A 14,627-nucleotide genomic window follows, 5' to 3' on the forward strand; every position below is an offset into this window, starting at 1 on the left:
CCCCAGGGACAGTGACTCCATCAATTCCCTGGGCAACCCGTTCCAATGCCTGACTGCTCTTTCTGAGAAGAAATGTCTCCTCATTTCCAACCTGAACCTCCCCTGATGCAACTTGAGGCCATTCCCTCTTCTCTTATCAGTAGTTATCTGCAACAAGAGGCCAACCCCCCGCTCCCCACAGCTTCCTTTCAGGTAGCTGCAGGCAGCAATGAGGTGTCCCCTGAACCTCCTCTTCTCCAGACTAAACAACCCCACTTCCCTCAGCTTCTCCTCACAGGACTTGTGTTCCAGGCCCTTCACCAGCTTCGTGGCCCTTCTCCGGACAAGCTCCAGGGCCTCGATGTCCTTCCTGTAGTGAGGAGCCCAAAACTGAACATAGCACTCGAGGTGTGGCCTCACCAGAGCAGAGTACAGGGGGACGATCACCTCCCTGGTCCTGCTGGCTGATGCCGTTGGCCTTCTTGGCCACCTGGGCACACTGCCAGCTCACGTTCAGGTGAGCATCGACCAACTGGGGCTGTTGATCCTTTTCCACTGCACAGCTTCCAGCCACTCTGCCCCAAGTCTGTACCACTGCTTGGGGTTGTTGTGGCAAAAGTGCAGGACCTGGTACTTAGCCATGTTGAATCTCATCCCATTGGCCTCAGCCCATCGACCCATCCTGTCCAGGTCCCTCTGCAGGGCCACCCTATTCTCCGGCAGATCGACACTAACCCCCAACTTGGTGTCATCTGCAAAATTATTGAGGGTGCATTCAATTCCCTTGTCCAAACCATCAATAAAGATATTAAAGAGGATGGGCCCCAACACTGACCCCTGGGGAACATCACTTATGACTGGTCACCAAGTGGACTTCATTCACCACCACTCTCTGGGCCCAGATGTTCAGCCAGTTTTTAACCCAGCAAAGAGTGTACCTGTCCAAGGCATATGGGTTGTCAGTTTCTCCAGGAGAATACTGTGGGAGACTGTGTCAAAGGCCTTGCTGAAGTCTAGGTAGACTATGTCAATAAGCCTTCCCTCATCCACCAGGCAGGTCACAGAAGGAGATGAGGTTGGTCAGGCAGGACTTGCCTTTTATGAACCCCACGCTGACTGGGCCTGATCCCCTGGTTTTCTGGCACATGCCATGTGGTCAAGATGACCTGTTCCATCACTTTTCCTGGCACCAAGGTCAGGCTGACAGGCCTATAGTTCCACATATTCTCCTTACAACCCATCTTATAGATGGACATCATGTTAGCCAGTCTCCAGTCATCTGTGATCTCTGCGGATGACCATAACCACTGATTGATGATGAAAAGCGGCTCGACAACTACATCCGCCAGCTCCCTCAGCTCCCTTACGTGGATCCCATCTGGCCCCATGGACTTGTGACAGTCCAGGCGGAGCAGCAGGTCTCTAACTGTTTCCACATGAATTATGGAGGGTTTCCTCTGCTCCCCATCCCAGACTTCTGGGTCAGGAGGCTGAGTACCCCAAGGATAAGCGGTCTTAGAAAAGACCAGTGTAAAGAAGGCATTGAGAACCTCAGCCTTTTCCTTATCCTCAATAGTCATGTTCCCCCCCTGCAACCAGTAAAGGATGAAGAGTCTCCTTTACCCTCCTCTTACTGTTAATATATTTGTAAAAACATTTTTTGCTACCCTTTACCATTGTGGCCAGGCTGAGCTCGTGCTGAGCTTTGGCCTTCCTGACTTTTTATCCGCATATGCTGGCAGCTTCCTTGTACCCTCCCCAAGTTGCCTGCCCCTTCTTCCCAACAGACATAAATTCCCTTTTTCTCCTGGACACTCAGCAAAAAGTTTCCTGTTTAGCCAAGCCGGTCTTCTTCCCTGCTACGTCACCTTACAGGTGACCTTACAAGGGGACAGCCTGCTCCTGCACTTTGAAGATTTCCTTCTCGAGGAGTGTTCAGCCTTCCTGGACCCCTCTGCCTTTGAGGACTGACTCCCAAGGGACCCTCCCTACCAGTGTCCTGAACAATTCAAAGTCTGCCCTCTGGAAGTACAGGGGAGCAGTTTTACTGACCTCCCTCCTGACTTCACCAAGAGTAGAGAACTCTAACATTTCATGGTCTCTCTGCCCAAGACAGCTCCCAGCCACTACATCGCCCTCCAGTCCTTCTCTGTTCATGAACAGCAGATCTGACCATGCCAAACTTGCAGTATTTCAAGGGTTTAGAACATACCAAGCAGCCTTTTTTTGAGTTTGTCACCTGGCTTTGTTGAGTTTGGCACCTAGTTCAGCAGCAGAGCAGTGCTTGCTGAAGCCATCCTGGGCTGGGTTAATCCCTCAGGCACTGAGCCCACTGAAGGAACAAATCCAGTTAAAATGGAGTTCAGTTAGGTGAGTCAGCCTTCTGGGACAACATTTCTTTGGCAAATTAGCCAGAAGACTTGAAAAATATTTACTTTGGCTTGGGTGAGAAGAGAAAGAGCTGGTAAAACAAACAAAAGAATATTAAATGTATTTTTACAGTTGTATTTTTATCTAAAATGTTACCCTTCTTTTTCTCCCCTGTTCTCCTCCTGCAAGCCATGGGTTTCTTAGCAGTGGGAACTTTTAAGACCCGTTATCTTTTTAGCTGTTGTCATGCTTATGGATTTGATAAGCTTTGGGGGGTGTAGGGGAGGGGGATGGAGCACCTATTCCTGAAAGCAAGCTCTTAATCAAATCTGCAAGATGCAGTGGTATTAAGGTTCAGTTACTCTTGCTTGAGGTGGATGTAGCTGATTCTCCGCTACTGAGAATCTTTTAATCTCCATTTTTATTTCATGAGGGTGTATCTGATAGGAAAGTGTCATGCCCTTTTGAAAAGCTTGAAGCATTGTTGGTCACAACTTCTGTGCTAGTGTACAGCAGCACTGGAGACTAAAGAGAAGGAGTAATTGAAGAAGATTTCTTTTTCTTTTTTCTTTTTTCTTTTTTCTTTTTTTTTTTTTTTTCTTAAAAAGAAGTATTAAGCCATGTCATCTTGGCAATAAAATCCAAGGCTGAGGATGAATTTATTGATGTACCCTGTACCAAGTGCTCAGGGAATGCTGGAAAGCAAGTGATGGCGAAAGTGATCTGTGGAATCTGGGGAGGATTGTTGCAATTTTAACAAAGCTCCTCCGAGTTTCTCAGAAACATACTGGCAGGGTCACTTGGCAGCTGTTTTGAACCACCACAGAGGCAGAAGAGCAGCAACAGACCTGAATGAGACCCAGAAAGAAGACTTAAAAGGGTTCAAAAATGGAATGTGGTGCAAGCTCATCCTCTCTAATGATGGCATTTTTACCAGGAAGTTACTGCACCTTGCAAACTCCTGCCTTTAAGCACTAACAGGAGGAAAATGCTTTCTGGTTTGTTTTTGTCTTCTTCAGTGCTTTGCGAGCAGCACACAAAGAAATAGCCATACACTTCTGCTGCTTTTCCTCTCAACATAACTCTTTGTTATGGCAGGAGTGCCATGCATTTCCAAGTGTTGGCCTTTTATTTATTAAATGATGGCTTTATTTCCACCCAGCAATGTCTGCCAAAAGTGCTCTAAATGAAGAGCGGAGATTATACGTAACGCAAACAGTCCTGCTTGCAAGGCTGTGCGCAAATGAAATGAAGTCAGCTAAATTGGATGATTGCTCTAAGCAATTTAAACCCAAATACATCTTGCTCAAGTTGCCTCTCTTCTTTACTCCTCCTGTTTTTTTGGTCCTGACTTGCATGTTTGCAAGCAAATGCCCAAAGATGGAGTATGTTTCAGAGCAATTAAAAGCCTGTTAGAGGATGTGCCTCAACTTGGCTTGGTGATGGGGACAGAAGGGCAATGACAAGGAGCTATGTGGGAGGCTGCAGAGTCTCCTTGCCTTGCTGCGAGGGAAGTTCAGGGGTAATGTGGGGAGATTTCAGCATCCTGGCCCCATGCAAATCTTCCCAAACACTTTGCACTTCCATTCCTAAAAGTTTAGCAATTGCACCACGTGGTTTAGTAGCAACCATTGTTTGAGATGAGTAGAAATATTCTGGAACTTCAGCTGGATGAGATCTGCTTGCAGCTGGCCAATCTCCTGAGTGAAGCATGCCAATGCTGGGTTCCCATTAAAAAAGAAAAAAAAAAAAAAAAGAAAGAAAAAAAGAACTCTTAGGTTAGTTAAGGTTTTCTGCAGCATGGTTGCTTTTTGGGGATGCCAGAAAATGTGGTTATAAATAGTTGACTGGTTCAGCTAGAGCTTGGGATTCCCTCCTTAAAAGCATTTCCTGAGGGCATCTGAGAAATTGCCAAGTTTGAATGTGCTGGGTCTTGTCAGACATGCCTCAATATTTCCTGGAAGACTGTACTTTAATATTCCTTGCTCTTAAAAGAAATTTGCTTTCTCTGAAGGGCAGAAAAGCATGCAGAGATGCTGGCCTTGAAGATCCTGACCCCAGAACTGGGAACAGCAAAGATACCTGTGGGTGAGTTTGTATTTTCAGCCATGTTTCTTCTAGGATGATGATGGGTCCATGGGAAGAGACTGTGTCTCTGGAGGAAGCTTGCGGACAGCACAGATGGAATAAAAATGGTTTTAATCTGCAAACTTGCAAAACCCTTGTGCTCTGGGACCTTTCTGGCTTGCACATGACTTGTATTTGGCTCTGTACCAAAATACTATGGAGGAAAGCACAAGGTGGCTTGTGTGCTGCTGTTTCAGGGTAGGATGATGGCAAAAGGAACCCACTGTATTTTCTGGTGCCACCCACCCCAGAAATGTGAGGGATTTGCCTCCTCTCCCTCACCACATGTTGCTGGAGGAAGGACTTGATTGGATAATTGTACCATGAGTGGCTCCAACAGCTGTCAGGACAGATAAAGCTCCTAAAGGCAAGAGACAGACAAGACCTTAATTATTTTCCTGGTTTTTGAACATGGGAAAAGGCCACTGGGATGGTTAAGGATCAAAGGAGTGGCGGAAGGGGCTGGAGGGAGGGGTAGGGGTTGATCTGTACACAGATGTGGTCATCAGTTTGCTTTGCACTTAATTTTGACTCCTGAGGAAGCACATGTGGTGTGTATTGCATTGTTATTTTGGATCCCTCTGAGCTGTGCTGGGGTTTTGGGCCAGCAGAGATGCCCTGTCCTTGGTAAAACAGTCTTTATTTCATTTACTTATATATGATTGCTTTTGTGTTATTGTTTTTTATTATTATTGTTGTTGTTGTTTAAATGGAGTTCCTCCAAGTGGATGCTGGTTTTCCTGCAGCAGAGGCGAGTCATTCATGCAGTGAGTTAATGTTGAGACTGGTGCTGGAGAAAGTGCGTTTAGCGTAAAATATTATGGCAAAGGGAAAGGACTGCCAGACCATCTGAACTAGCACTTGTTCAGAATTAGGGAAGGAAGATATAGTTGTGCAGTGCTGAACTCAGCAGCTGTGCTTTACCCAGTAGGGCTTGATTAGCACTGAGATAGATGACTTGCCACTCCAATCTATCTTAGTAGCCAGAGCTTGCATCTGTCTGGCCATTAATGACATTTAATACTGGTTCTAGGAACTGATTGCATTTCTCAATAGATAAAACTTCACTATTTGATGCTGAACAGTATTTCTCTATCTAGAACCAATTTTTCTTCTTGGGGATTCAATATGGGTCAATATGGCAAAGCATATGTTCAGTGTGTTTGTCCAGAGGCTTATCAGAATCTGATGTCTCTTGGCTTACGTAAGCACTAGGGATTTTTAAGCCATCAGTGCTTTTACTAACAAAAGCCCAAACAGAAAGTAGCTCTTGCTACAGGTACCAATGATTTGTACTAGGTCGCAATGGGGAGCACTGGTGGAAAGGCCACTTGAGCTACTTGCTTGGCACTTGGCGCTGCTGTCTTGCATTGCAAATGTTTCTCAAGCTCTACCTGCAAATTACTCAGTCTGTATTTTCCCAGCTGCTCTGAGTTCAGCTGTGTGAGGTCTGTACATGTTGATCCCACACCACCAACCACTACAAGGATAGAGTGGTGAAGCTATTGCTAAAGCAGTAGGCACAGTTGTTTGGAGATTTGAGAGGAAAAAAAAAAAAAGTCTTCAAGAAGTGAAATGCAGTTTAGTTTCTCAGAGTTAAAATTCAGGCTTGGGGGAAATTCAAGAGCTGTAAGGCATGGAAGGTGGCCTGAGCTCTTGCAGTCCCACCTTTTCCATTAGGTATGGAAGTTGCAGAGGTTTCAGGGTGAAAGAACTATTGCCAGTAGGATAAATAGTGTGTGTGTGGGGGCGGGGGGGGAGGGGGGGTGGTCTTGGTTATTTCATTTGTATGTTATCCCCTGACAAAGACGCTCCACAGCATGTGTGTGAGCCCACCTAAATGACTCTGCAGAAGGTGTTCAGAGAATGTGTGCTTCTCTCCTGCATGAACTTCAGTCCAAAATAGGAACTGGTGCCCTTTGGGGATTTAGCAAGCAGCTAAATGAAACCTGTTGTTGTATGCAAAATGGCTTTTAAATAGCAAATCTGTACAATTTGAGAGGCTTTTCCTCCATGAAGCCTGTGCAATGCAGAGGAAGCAGGAAGGTGACTTTCAAAGGGAAAGTGACTATTTTTGGCAATAAGTTATTCAATTCTTCTTTCTGCATGCTTGACTTTAAAATAACATGTAGTGTGACTGACACATCTAAGGAAGCAACAACCAAAGGATTAAAAAAAATCTATATATTTGCCATAGAGAAATTGGAGTTGGTTGTTAACCCCTATTCAATGTCTGGGTGTCAGAGGACTGAATTTGTGTGCTTTCTGCTTTCTTTAATCATCTCCCAAGTATGTATGGTTGTAAACACAAAGCAGTTGTTTACTTAGGGCTACAGTATACATAAATGTACCTTACAGTGGCTCCTCAGGGCCCTCCTTTTACTTGTTAGGGCTTCAAAACGGAAGCGACCTACACTAGATAGGAGTTGAAGGACACTGAGAAGTGAGGTGATCCTTTACTGCACATCTTTACTGCTCTGCTGTCTCTGAGTTGTAGGTTTTGGTTTATGACTACCAGCAAAAGCAACATTTTGGAAGTGTAATAAATCAGTTTACTTGGCCAACAGAGAGATTCTCTTAGTTACCCTGATATATTTTTTATTTTTTATGTTCCCACAAATCCATATGTTATGTCACATGATTGTAAATATTTTCTCTCCCTGGGATATCCAACAAATGTATCCTGCTAGTGCTTCGTGCAAGTAGTAGCTGTTGGGAACTGGTATCACCTGGCTTTGTGCTGGTTTTTAACCAGAGGTATGGAGACAAACTGCAAGTTTGGCACAATGGCATCAAACCAAAATTTGGTCCTGCATATGGCCAGGATTATTTTCTACCTTGAGATGTTGGCTTTTCTCTCCACAGTGTAGTTGAGCAGGGTGATTAATGCTGCAGCTGCAGAACATTACAGTTGCTTTCAGTGCTGCTCAGATTGATGTTTGGCTTTTTAGTCTTTAGAACAACTTAGTACAGGGACTGCTTTTCCTTCCCATTAATCATATTTGTTTCTGGTTGCTTCAGATGCTCCTCTAAGGTACACTAAAGGATCTAGTGTTGGCTTAAAAGCGTAGAAAGACTTTGTACTGCGAGGTGATTTTTTTTTTTCCCTTAACGAACATATTGTGATGGCATGGAGTATAAAAGCTTTTGAATTCCACATAAAATGCATAATTTTGGGTGAGAATTGTTGGTGATGAGTTGATTTCGGGCATTGTGTGTTTCAGCTTTTGCTCTAGAGCTCTATAAGGTTTGATATATAGTTCAGCTCTGTTTTTTTTTTTTATTATTATTTTTGTTTGTTTGTTTTTGTTGTTGTTGTTGTTTGTTGTTGTGTTTTTTGTTTTTTTTTCTTACTGTCCATCATTGCAGATGAGTTATCATCATCATATCCAAGGCATGAGACTCAGCTCCAGAAGGTGGATAAGACGCAAGAAGCCTGTATCAGAGTGGCATTTCTGCTTCAGGTTTGAAGGAGTAGAAATGGCTAAGCCTAGGAGACTTCTGGTGTGAGAGAGTGATAAAGCTGAGCTGCGCATACAAGAACATAAAGGAATTTGTTCCGTAGTTACAGCCTGAAAGGCTATGCATCATATCCATGAAACTATAGGGTCTCAAGGAAACAACATGAGGAAAAGACAACCCTGAAACCCTAGGTGAGTAGAAGACCACTGAATGGGCAAATCACAGGGATCTGTTCAACCCAGCCTCCTGTTCTGGCATGTGTTTTTCAAGAGGGAGAAAGCCAGTTTCCATGTTCTTCTTCAAGATCATCAGCAAGAAAGTGCAAGGATGATTGGGCATGCAGAGTACTAATTTTTTATTATTATTATTTAATTTTTTTTACTCCTCTAGATGCTTCCTCTCCTTATATTATATCCTCCACCATTGTTAGTGGCTTTGGGAAGGAAGTCCTTGTTGCTGGCGATGGGCACTAACACCAACACTAACACCAAACTACCTAGACTCTGACGTACCCAGGAGAGTACTGTTCAGGTTCCTATTTTCTTGAAGGCATGCGAATGAGATCAGGATAGTACAGCTGGACTGGGGAATGCTTATTTTATTGTCAGGGCTCTAATCTGGGCTTGCGTGATTGGGGGAAAAAAAAACAAAAAACAAAACAACAAAAAAAAAACAAACAGAAACCACTCTGGAGATAACATCTGCAAATTGAAAGCTTTCATTGTGTTAGAGGCTTTGGTTTTCTCTATTGCTATAGCAATGGAGTGTGTTGGCCCAGAGTTGCTCATTGATGTTGGTGGGAAGGAGTCTGGGAAGAATTTGTGCCTCTGCTACACGCAGCTGAGTAAGAGAGGCAGTCATGAGTTTGTGATTTGCTGTCAGTTAATTAGTGAAGCATTTTAATGAAGAGAGAGAACTGCAGTGACTTAATCACAGAATCACACAGAATCATCTAGGTTGGAAGAGACCTCCAAGATTATCTAGTCCAACCTCTGAGCTAACACTAACAAGTCCTCCACTAAACCATATCACTAAGCTCTACATCTAAACGTCTTTTAAAGACCTCCAGGGATGGTGACTCAACCACTTCCCTGGGCAGCCCATTCCAATGCCTAACAATCCCTTCAGTAAAGAAGTTCTTCCTAATATCCAACCTAAATCTCCCCTGGCACAATTTTAGCCCATTCCCCCTCGTCCTGTCACCAGGCGCATGGGAGAATAGACCAATCCCCACCTCGCTACAGCCTCCTTTAATGTACCTATAGAGAGCAATAAGGTTGCCCCTGAGCCTCCTCTTCACCAGGCTGAACAATCCCAGCTCCCTCAGCCGCTCCTCGTAAGACTTGTTCTCCAGACCTCTCACCAGCTTCGTTGCTCTTCTCTGGACTCTCTCAAGCACCTCGATGTCCTTCTTGTAGCAAGTGGCCCAAAACTGAACACAATACTTGAGGTGCGACCTCACCAGAGCTGAGCACAGGGGGACAATCACTTCCCTAGCCCTGCTGGCCACACTGCTTCTTATACAAGCCAGGATGCCGTTGGCCTTCTTGGCTACCTGAGCACACTGCTGGCTCATATTCAGCCAACTATCAACCAATACTCCCAGGTCCTTCTCTGCCAGGCAGCTTTCCAACCACTCATCTCCCAGCCTTTCCAGATCCTCCTGCAGAGCCTTCCTACCCTCGAGCAGATCAACACATGCACCTAACTTGGTGTCATCTGCAAACTTACTGAGGGTGCACTCAATCCCCTCATCCAGATCATCGATAAAGATATTAAAGAGGACTGGTCCCAGTACTGAGCCCTGAGTGATGCCACTAGTGACTGGCCTCCAGCTAGATTTGACTCCATTCACCACAACATTTTGGGCCCACCTATCCAGCCAGTTTTGAACCCAACGAAGCATATGCCAGTCCAAGCCATGAACAGCCAGTTTCTTAAGGAGAATGTTGTGGGGAATGGTGTCAAAAGCCTTACTGAAGTCAAGGTAGACCACATCCACAGCCTTTCCTTCATCCACCCAGCATGTCACTATCATAGAAGGAGATCAGGTTCGTCAGGCAGGACCTGCCTTTCATAAACCCATGCTGACTGGGCCTGATCACCTGGTTGCCCTGCAAGTGCCGCATGATGACATTCAAGATAACCTGCTCCATGAGCTTCCCTGGCACTGAGGTCAAACTAAGAGGCCTATAGTTCCCCAGGTCTACCATCTGGCCCTTCTTGTAGATGGGCGTCATGTTTGCTAGCCACCAGTCGACTGGGACCTCCCCCAATACCCAGGACTGCCAATAAATGATGGAAAGTGACTTGTACAGCTCCTCCACCAGTTCTCTCATTACCCGCGGGTGGATCCCCTCCGGCACCATCGACTTGCATATATCTAAGTGCTGTAGCAGGTCGTCAACCTGGTGGAATGCTTTGGAGCTGAGTCTTTTCAGACTGTGCAGACAGCACACAGAGAACATCTTTTGCATAGAAAATAGAAAAAAAAAAAAAAACACCTCTTTTCCTGTGGTTTATGAAATAATAAAACATCTTAAAAAAAAAAATCAAAGCTGCCAGCTATGAGCTACAAATTCACCTTCGTTTTGCAATTATAGCTTCTATGTTTTCAAACACTGTTTTTTTCTTCTTAATTTTGTTTATTTATATATAGTTATATATATTTGGTACTATAAGTCTGGCTTGGCTGTCTCTGTACTCTGGAACATAACATTGTGGTTGTTTTACCTTGCAAGGTAGCTGAACTCCTCCACAACCACTATCTCACTCCCCTTCCTCAGAAGAGGAAGGGAAGAAGAAAAGGAGAGAAAGAACTCATGGGTTGAGAGAAAGATAAATTAATTAAAGGAAAATAATTACTAAGGAAAAAATAATATTAATTAAACATTTTAACTAAAGGGAAAAAATGGAAAGGGGAAAAGAGGAAAAAAAGCAACAATCAAAAGCTGCGTGGAAGTGCAGAGGAAAGAAGTTACTCTCTACTTCCCACAAACATGCAATGCTTGACCACGTCCTTGCAGTAGGGCCTCAACGCATGTAGCCGTTGTTCTGGAGGACAGACGTTTTCACAACGAGAGCCCACCCCTCCCCTCTTCTTCCTTTTTGCACCTTTTATTGCTGAGTGTGACATCAGATGGTATGGAATATCCCTTTGGTTGGTTTAGGTCAGCTGCCCTGGTGATGTTCCTTCCTTGCTTTTCGCCTACCCCTAGCCTGCTGGCTCTCAGGGGGGTTAGAGGGAGTCCTGATGCTGTGCCAGTATTGCTCAGCAGTAGACACCACACTTGTGTTGTCACACTGTTTTAGCTACAAGCGCAGAGCACAGCACTGTCTGGGCTGTTGCAGGGAAAGTTAACTCCATCCCAGCCAGACCCAGTATAACCTCCACCTCTTATTCCATAACATTTGTGTCACTCTCAGGTCCAATGTACTTTAGCATATAAGTATTCTCATCACCATTGTTCCTTGCCCTTTAACAGATTGATAGGTAGGTACATCTTTTCATTCTATAGGTCTTTCTCAAAATCATTCATAAGAACTGGTGATGATTTAGTCTTTATCTGCCAGAGCAGTCACTTAAGGCAGGCAGAGTTGGATTTCTTGGATTTCTGGATGCCAGCACCAGCTTAGCTCGAGTTGTTGATGCACTTGCCTGGTTCCTTGCAAAGCTGACCTGTCGTTGATCCTGCAGTGTCTTCCTACTACGTATAACTTAGCTTACAGATTAGTTTTCTCCCAAGGTTAAATCTCCTCGAGGCACGCACCTGATATCCCCATTCTTTTGCATTACCCACCAGGTATACCCCGGTCCTTGGGGGAAGACCATCCCACAAGTGGGTTTGCCTTTTCCCGAGGCAGAAGCAACCCACACTGCCTTCCCCATCCACTTCCCTACGTACACTACAGGGACTTTAGCTCCTCTCACCATGTGTAGGGGTTTTGTTTCAGCAGGACTAGCATGGTTGTCAGACCCTTTGTTGTTAACTAGCCAAGTAGATCTGGTAGATTTATGTCCCATTGTTTCCATGTCCCAGCACCCAATGCTTGTAACATGGCCTTTGTTACAATGCTTGTAACAGTCCATTGTACCTCTCAGCCTTCCCAGAGGCTTGTGGGTGGTAAGGGATGTGATACACCCACTCAGTGCCATGCCTCTTGGCCCAGAAAGTGATAAGATTGTTTCAGAAATGCTGTGCCAGTATTGCTCAGCAGTAGACACCACTTGTGTTACACCAGCGCTGTTCTAGCTACACATGCAGAGCACAGCACTGTCTGGGCTGTTGCAGGGAAAGTTAACTGCATCCCAGCCAGACCCAGTACAACTAGCCCCTAATTATAAGCAATATTTTGACGAAGCAGTATCTGTCAGATGTTCCATCATGTATGTTTTTTTGTTGGTTTTTAACCTGAGCTCTGTGCATCTGCACCTACCCACTCAGCTCCAGCACTGGTGCAATGATTCTCAGCAGAGCAAGTTGCCAGGGGGGGAACACACCAAAATGTCTAAAAAGTAAGAGAAAAGAGGAAAAAAAAAAAGGACCCAGTGAATGGTGCCTGTAGGAGATATAAGGAAGAAAGCAGAAACTTGTGGCACATACAAGCCTTGAAAATACAGAGAAAAAAGGGGATGCTCTCCTGCCTTCCCTAATAAAGTTGTAGGGCTTCAGGCTGTTGAGGCTGGAAGCATCAGTTGTTTCCTGAGGGGATAATGCAGATTTATGGAGGACTGCTCCATCCTGTGCAATTAGAAGTGATGCTCTGCAGACCAGTGCTAACCGAGGAGGATGCTTGAGTAAAACTGAGCCATAGGAGCTAGAAATGCCTCTGCTCCGCATCGCTTTTGCCACTGGCATGGGCACAGTGTCTGCAGTGTGATGCTGATCCTGGCACCCCCAAGACCCGCGCTTTACCCTTCTCTTGTAATCAGAGTGTTTTACAAATCAGAAAATTGCACATTAATGCTTCAGTTTTATTCCTGCTCTTTATCATGCAACATTGCTTGCTTATCTTAATCCCTCAAAGCTATTTCTCTTCCCCCCCATGGTTCACTTTATTCTTTATAGCTGCTGCACTCATTATTGTATTGAGCCAGCTGTGCCATGATTTGCAGAGTCAAAATGTTTCCACTTTAATCACTGCCTGCCTGGGAAAATACAGGCTAAGTCATCACTTCAGTAATACTATTGCACCATGGAAGGTCTTTTCATTTGTTGATGTGTTTATTAAACAGGTTGGTGCTTTCATCTGCTGCAGGAGGGTGTAGTGAAGCCAAGGCAACAATTCAGGATGGGGAAGGGCACTGTGTAATATGGGAGCTTGTGGTTAAATGTAGTTTAGGTTTGAAGAATGCAACACACAGTGTTTCATTTAGAAATATGCAGCTTGGTGTATTCATTGCCTAATTGAAAAAAAGGAAAGGGAAAGGGAAAGGGAAAGGGAAAGGGAAAGGGAAAGGGAAAGGGAAAGGGAAAGGGAAAGGGAAAGGGAAAGGGAAAGGGAAAGGGAAAGGGAAAGGGAAAGGGAAAGGGAAGGAAAAAACCTGCATATGACTCAAGAGCATGGAGCATGGGGCATTAAAATGTCAAATAAAGCATTAGCCAAATGCCACTGGTTTAGAAATGCAACATCAAAGTTTGCAAATGGGGTTAAGATCAGCACAAATATTAGTGAATAAAATCACAGGGACAAGTTAAAGTTTCTTTCTGCAGCTCTGGGATAACAGGGAGCAAAATCAAACTCTGAATCAGCAAATGGGGTTTTAGTAGGGTTTGGCAGCTGGGAAAAGAGGAGGTAGCTTGCAGTTTAAGCCTGTTATGCTGTTTGGCTTCAAACATTCTCCCTTGCAGGATGAATCTCTAAATGCTGCAGGGCGTCCAACAACTTTTTTTCCTGCCTCTTGCTCCTTTTTGCAAAGCTCTTCACTGTGAATAACTTGCCCATGATTTGTCCCTTCCTTTGGAGCTTGTAGCAAAACTTTCCTTCACCCATGGTTTAGACAAGATGAAAACCCATCTGCGAAGCAGCAAAGCTGTAATGAGGGTACTGGGAACCTTCCCATCTTCCCAGGCAGTAGCTGAAGAGAGGTGCTGGGAGTAACAGTAATTCAAAACTCATTCCGTTTTTGACACTTTTTTTTTTCGATAATTTGGTTGCAATTTGTCTTCAATTAGGTGTCACTGTGAGATGTGAAATAGCTGCAAGTGCATCCACACAGTCAGCAAGGGGATCAATACTCTGCATCATTTGCTTTGTGCTTCTTCCTCACAGTTCAGTGTGTCTGGCTTGCAAAAGAAGTGCAAGTAAGAGCAGTAGCAGCATCACTTTTCATGCAATTAAATGGTAATCTGGTTGGGAGGAACCATAATTTAGGTGCTGTTGTGGCTGTCTGATGAAGGATTGGGAGAGACTGTTGTAACTGCTACTTCCCCAGCTCAGACAGAGCAGGACAGATCCCATCAGTGCACCAGTCCTGTGTGCAAAGACGTGACTTTGCCTGGGCTGAAGCGCTAAACTTTAAATTAGCACTTTCCAACTCCAACTTGGCTGTAAGGAATTGCAATAGGATCAATTGCAATACTCACTAATTTATTCAATAGGTGCAATTAAGGCAGTGAACCCAGTCATTGAATCAGCAAATGCTGACTGCCTGCTCCTTTACCACCTCTAGTGGTAAGCCAGTTGTT

The sequence above is a fragment of the Aythya marila genome (genome assembly GCF_965140915.1).
Source record: "Aythya marila genome assembly, chromosome: 26".
NCBI classification, from domain to species: Eukaryota; Metazoa; Chordata; class Aves; order Anseriformes; family Anatidae; genus Aythya; species Aythya marila.